General features: G+C 40.5%; 1 protein-coding gene across 5 annotated transcripts in view; it reads right to left on the reverse strand.

The window, feature by feature from the left end:
• The window catches only part of LOC110508741 (tenascin R (restrictin, janusin)), a 164,621-nt gene that overhangs the window by 68,249 nt on the left and 88,990 nt on the right, over positions 1–7,382 (reverse strand). The gene's annotated exons all lie outside the window — the stretch shown is intronic.

A 7,382-nucleotide genomic window follows, 5' to 3' on the forward strand; every position in this document is an offset into this window, starting at 1 on the left:
CCATGGCTTTAGTGATTTTTCCTTCTACTGTAATCCTCTCACAGGAACAAACCGCAGAATGAATCACATTGAGGGACTGCTTCCCAACTAGAAAAGCCCCTGGTCAGAAAGTGATTATCTGCGATGACATTTTACCATCTCTGTTAGACAGACTAGACAGAGGGCTTTTCTAAAACGATGAAGTATTTTATCAAAGCTCAATCAGCAGAATAAAAGTGAGACTTACACTAAATGACACATGCTCTCTGTTCATGGGAGAACAATTCATTTTTTAGAGGACACAAATTGAACTGTGTATAAGGTTGTGTCTCTCATATGTATCTTTAGGAAGTCAAACACAGCATGCCAAGAAGCCTGCGGAGTCTGAATACTTCAAGCCTTTTTCAAAAGAATATATCTGATTGAAAATCTGCTTATTTTTTTTAAACTGAAAAGGGAAGTCAACCTTTCATATTATTCTCTTGCTTTTTTATCATAAAGCAGGACAATTCCCCTAGACTTCATATTTGAAACAAACCACAGGCATGAGGTTTGCAGTTCATGTCATTACTGCTAATCTTTAAAGGTTACTTATGAGCACTGCACCCTCAGGGTGAGAACATACAACTGACTTGGCGCATGTGTGCTGAACTGAAACAGTCATTATAAAATTGAAGACGAGACGGTGTGTAAGTCACTCCAGGTATTTGAGAGTTGGGAGATATGTTCAATTATAAACTGGGTGGTTCGAGCCCTGAATGCTGATTGGCTGACAGCCATGGTATATCAGAACCTAAACCACGGGTATCACAAAACATTTATTTTTACTGCTCTAATTACATTGGTAACCAGTTTATAATAGCAATAAGGCACCTCGGGGGTTTGAGGTATATGGCCAATATTCCACGGCTGAGGCCTGTATCCAGGCACTCCGCGTTGCGTCGTGCATATGAACAGCTCTTAGCCGTGGTATATTGGCCATATACCACACCCCCTCGTGCCTTATTGCTTAAATATACTTTGTTATATACTGTAACATATTAGGTTCAGCTGCTATATGATCATATATGACTTTGGCCTTGGGACAGGTACATTTTTAACCCCTCCCCCCACCCGTAGATAATAGGAAATGTCCTCATGTGAAAAACCCAAGCCATCTAACCAGCGAATCCACCAAATTAATGAGAACCAGAAAGATGAGAAATAAATCAAATGGACAAAATTATTTTCATACCCATTAACTAGTGCAGGGTTCATTTGATTAAAGTGAAACGTGTTACATGCAGTTCTATAGTCAAATTGACATATTCAATAAAAGGCCCTGAATGGCTCTCTGACTCACTCTCAGCCACACACATGGGACTTGTATAATGGTCTTGCTCCTCTATGCCACAGCAACTGAGATACACCAAGTTTAGTTTAGCTTATTTGCACAAATATGCATACTGTGAGTAAAAAACATACTGTTTTACCTACTTTATATGTACATACTGTATTCTAGTCATGGATCATCCTACATAACTACTCTGTACACACCTTTTCTATTCATGTTCTGCCAATATTCTCTATACCCACCATATACTATATATTGCATGTTCTGAGGTTGCTCGTTCTGATATTTCTTAATTTATTTTTTACTTTTTTACTGTTGAAACATAAGCATTTCACGATACCATCTGAAAATCTGTGTACGTGACAATACACTTTGATTTGATGCCCTCATTGCCCTGCTCTCCAGCTCAGGCATCATATGGGCTAAATGTATTGAAGTTGTATAGAGAGACTACAGAGTCATAGGACGTTTTCCTCAGGTATTTAGGTCTCTACATTTGCAGTGGGCCCACATTGTTTGGAGACAATTGGGTTTCATCAAGGACTGTTGTCAGGCCTCAATTAGGATGCCTCTCAATTAGAAGCGACAAATAGGAGGATGAGGATCAACGGCTCGGGGCAACACCATTGACTATCTCAATTTACTCTTCAAGAGCAAGGTGTTTTATCACGCATTTCCGCCCTGGATGCACTTAATGGTCATCCTCCTGACTTGACCGTAATGAGAACTGACAACGTGGCGACTCACAATCCTACGGCCTCCGGGCTGCCTACTGCTGAATGGGTGGAAGTGAGGAGGCACTGTGGGAGCTGGGAGCACATTGACAAGTAAGGAAATTATTTTGGCACAACTATGGCATATTGCCATTTTAGGCTATATCTTGTAATGACTAGTAGTGTGAAAGTGAGTAGAGAACCTTCTAAGGTAGATGACCAGAAAACAATAGAGTCAGTTTTCCTGGAAGTGGTAATTTTCTCTGGAAATTGAATGTGAATTGGTTCTCCCAGTTCAACCCCCTGCTAGCTGGAATGATAAAAAAAACACTGAGGCATAAAGCAATTCTGCTCAAAGTTTATGATCATGAACCCTATAAAACTGGCTGCCAGAAACAATATCAAATATACAAACTGTACTTTAAAATAATACACATTTGGGTACACCCTCTGACAACACACTCTGACAGGACACTCAGTAGCACCGACAGCTTTGGGATGCCATTGTCAAGCACTACACAAAAATCAATAAGTGACCTGAGCAGGCAAATAATTCACCAAAATAAAGTCATTATAATTTCCCCGTGCACCCAAAAGCATGCTTAAAAGTGTGTTTTAAAAAGAGTTGAAAAGCCTTGATTTTAGTCAGATACGTATTTTCTTTCAGAGCCATAAGCTGAATATCCCTTTCATCCAAAGCTTTCTTTTTATGGCTCAGGCTGGAGATGATACAAGAGAAGAGTTGAAATATGCATACTCCAATTATGCAAAGATTTCAGGTTTTGTCTTAACGATGGTGAGAGTGAGGTCTAAAAAGATAACTTTTCTTAAAAAGTTGCATTGAAGGCAGTGAAGAGGGATGACTCACGAGAGTCGACAGTAGAGTGCTTCACTTTCACTGGAGACAAATGCTCTACTCCTCATCACAGATCACAGAGGAACAAAAGCAGAGTATCAGCACAGGCAATAATGAAAACACAAATCTTGTCATGCATTTTAAGCAGCCATTCCAATAACAAATGTACTGAGCCTCCCCTATGTCCCGACCATCTACTTTCACCTTGAACATAACATTACCATCAAGCCAGACCATGAAATAACTCCTGTCTGTTGACGGCCAATAGCACTTTTCAGTCTCACAGAGAACAGGTACCAGGACGCCTGGGGCTTGATTGAAATGTCAGGACAAGGAGCATGTATGACAAAAGCTCAAGTGGAATAAATAGCATGTCTGGACGTTTGAAAAATAGAATTCTGTGCTGAGCCTGTGGGCTAGCCGTAACGTTGCTGGTCAGTCACACTGCTCCCCACTGCAGAACGGGGTTCAATCGCTGTGTCCACCTTTCCTACTGTTCTCCAACTTGACTGTCTTCCCCATCTGTTTCCAACTGTCTAAATAAAAATGTACAAATATATACAGTATGTAACAAAAAATATATTTAATTCGGTTACAGTTATTTTATACCTGTGTAGTAATGGTGAAATTACACAAGTAACACCATTGTTCTGTTGTAGGTTAGTGGTAGATTGTTGTAGGTTGGTACAACTGTTGTATGTTGTTAAATATATGCAAACATTTGTTTATGATGTTTATGGTTATGATGCCAATGGAAAATGTACATCAGTGTCTGATCTGATCAACAGTAATCATAATCAAAACCCTGGGGTGTTCTTGTGTTTTTTTGTGAAATTGTCCTATGACACTGACTCTGAGTGTATTTACCATCTAATGCGTCATCAATAGAGAAACACTGTAGGGAAGTGTTAAAATAAAATGTACAGTAATATGCTGATAACTACATGGTGTTACAACTAGTGTAGGTCAAAAAAATACATGAACCTTTCCCTTAACATAACACAGAATCCTATTTATTAAAACTTGAGAAGCCTAAATCATACTGTAATAAAGAGATAGCAGAGATGCTGCAATTGCAACCTTTCAGTGTGCAATGAGTGACATTCTGAATTACCTGCAGTAAGGTTTTATATTAGACAAAAAGGCACAAAGATACATTTCTCAGAAATTGAAGAAGAATATGAAGGCTGGGATACACCACAAAGCCAGGACCGGATAATTGTTAGAAAGAAATCATGTTACTAGGCTACCTCTTGTTGTTTTATATATACTTCTAATAAACTTCAAAACTTTCATCTGACGGGAATATACTTTTTGTAAAATGTGTCTATACAACACCTTGCTCTCATTTCGATCTGCTTTCATTTCTCATTCAGCTGCCATTACACTGAGAGGTTCTTAAAGAGGGGTTACACAAGCTATTACAGCCCATGCTGCATTATATATGAGAGCGACATTGATGTTCCTTCCCTCCCTGGTGCCGTGCTAGATCACAGTGTCACCCGGCACCCTCGGGGAATAGCATCCTTGTTGTAACACTGAGGCGACGCTCTGCATATCTTTATACACTTTATGAGCTTATCTGAGTGGGACAGAGGCCTAAAGCCTTTTGACTTTTCCTGCCCCCCCCCCCTCTTTTCCCAGTACTGAACATTGTGAGATGTTTTAAAATCCACATGTGTATATATTTCCCCTTGAGGACTTTCTATCTACAAAAATAAGCCAGCCTTGGTGGCTTAGTGGCTGCCTGGATCTTTCAGGAGGTCAAATTGCCTGTTTAACATACTGTACTAGGGGAATGAAGTGTCAGTATTTCTTCATACCCAGTGTCCTGTGTCACAATAGAACATGTGGGGGGGCAAAGCACCAGAGCAATTCTGTAATGCTGCTACAGATGTAGGATCTTAATTTTGTTGCTGAACATTTTCCTGTACCGCAGGAAACGCAGATGAGCTTCGTGACTTACATAAATTCACTGAAAACCCCACACTAACACACAGTTTTATTAACAGTATTGCACTTTTCATGTAGCCTAATATTGGCCAGCTACTAACCACCAATCAAGCAACATTATGGACTAAACATTCAAATCCTGTTGCTAAAGGATTCATTTGCTGCCACAATACTGGTCGAATTAAGATCGATCCTATACCTGTTCCTTTCCCCCCTGGTTCTGTTCAACTCCATCTTTCTCTTGAGATCTCTCTAACTGTCGTCCTTTATTTCACACAGTATACAGTATCTGTCCAGACCAGAGCTGCTGAATAAAGAGATGTCTGCATGTATGGTGCTGAATCCCTAATGGAGCTGGGTTGCTACAGAGCTCTGTCAGGCTCTGGCTAACCGCAGACAGACCCAGGCCCTGGGAAGTGAATCTGTAACCCCTATTTGCACAGGTTAATGTGCAAACACCCTGACATGTTCACTATACCAATAGCCAGACTCCACCGGCACTCTGCCCCTCTACCTTGTAAATCTCTCTCTAGCAACATTACGATTCTACACTGAGTTTACAAAATATTAAGAACACCTGCTCTTTCCATGACATAGACTAACCAAGTGAATCCAGATGAAAGCTATGATCCTTTATTGATGTCACTTGTTAAAGTCACCTCAATCAGTACAGATGAAGGGAAGGAGACCGGTTAAAGAAGAAGACGATTCTAAGCCTTGAGACAATTGAGACATGGATTGTGTATAAGTTCCTTTCAGAGGGTGAATAGGCAAGACAACATATTTAAGTGCCTTTGAACGGGGTATGGTAGTAGGTGCCAGGCACACCGGTTTGAGTAAAAAATTGCAAATCTGCTGGGTTTTTCACGCTCAACAGTTTTACGTGTGTATCAAGAATGGTCCATCACCCAAAGGCCATCCAACTTGACACAACCGTGGGAAGCATTGGAGTCAATATAGGCCTTCATCCCTGTGGAACACTTTCGACACCTTGTAGAGTCCATGCCACGATGATTTGAGGCTGTTCCTAGGGGCAAAAGGGAGGGTGCAACTCAATATTAGGAAGGTGTTCCTAATATTTGGTATACTCAGTGTATTCTCATTACTCCAGCTGCACTTGGCAAATTGCCTTGTATTTCAGGATCATTGGCCACTGTTCATTTTCAGCACCTGCAACCTATAGGGGTTGAAGGTATCTTCTTCTCCTCACTCCTTAGGCCATTTTTGCATAAGTATACATACCAATACTACTAACATTGTTAAAAAAATATATAGCTTAACAAATTATATTTGGAGAAGTTTCCTGTCTACAAATGATGTACATTCTATATTTCCAAATGAAGTAAGGACCTTATCAGTCCTCAATAGCCTCAAAAAAATGTTACCTAACACAGGCTGTGTCCCAACTGACACCCTCTTCCTTATACAGTGCACTACTTTTAACCATAGGGCTCCATAGGGCTCTGTGGTCAAAAGTAGTACACTTTATAGGGAACATGGTGTCATGTAGGAAACAGCCACGGTGCATTTAAATGAAGAATCACTGAGTTTATGATGCTATGATTCAGGATGAATTGAATTTCATATTTGTATCACCAGAACAAGGCTGTATTGTCTCAGGTCAGAAGCTGCAGGCATACTGGGGATGGGCACCATGGTGATGGCTTTTAGATGAACTACTTTTTCTATTGTGATGTATTGTTTCAGAGCCATATATTTAGGATATGTCTAAATATATGGCTATGTATTGTTTTCTTTTTATGCTGATTTTGTTGTGATGTAAGTTTGTTTTGCCCGAGCCTAAAATAACACATTTACAGTACGAGGAAATATGGATGCAAAAATAATGAATGTGTTATCTAGAGGCTGCCTTTTTGAGTGGATGTATTTGATAATGGAATCCCCATTTAGTAAATGTAAAGCCAATGACTGCCCATTAGTCAGACACTATGTCATTCCAATGAACCCATGTTTGTGTAACTCCTCTTTCTTTGCAAAAAGTGAATCCCACTTATACAAAGCATAAAATAATCTGTCAATGCTGTGGCCTGACAACCACTAAAATCCTCCTCCTCTACACCCCTACCGACCAAGCCCTCCCTAACCCGGGTGACGCTAGGCCAATTGTGCGCCGCCCCACGGACCTCCCGGTCGCGGCCGGTTACGACAGAGCCTGGGCGCGAACCCAGGGACTCTGACGGCACAGCTGGCGCTGCAGTACAGCGCCCTTAACCACTGCGCCACCCGGGAGGCCCGTTGGTGCCTGTTTGAGTTAGATGCCAAACCAGAGGAAATCATAAATAATTTTACCTGGTTAGGATTTCATTCAATCATCGAAATAGGTTTCTATACACATCACAGTGATACACTGATTTTGCTTGGAATGTGTAACATGATATTTAATGAAATGATATCAATAAAATGCTAAATAACAGTTTTTATATGAAGTTTTACGAGACTAAGGGAAGGTCCAAGGATGAAATAAAGTGCAAACTTCCTGTATGCAACCAGCAATGTTTAAGCCTCGTATCTTCCACACTTGTAAATG

This window comes from Oncorhynchus mykiss, chromosome 28, assembly GCF_057628025.1.
Source record: "Oncorhynchus mykiss isolate SJ-2025 chromosome 28, ASM5762802v1, whole genome shotgun sequence".
NCBI classification, from domain to species: domain Eukaryota; kingdom Metazoa; phylum Chordata; class Actinopteri; order Salmoniformes; family Salmonidae; genus Oncorhynchus; species Oncorhynchus mykiss.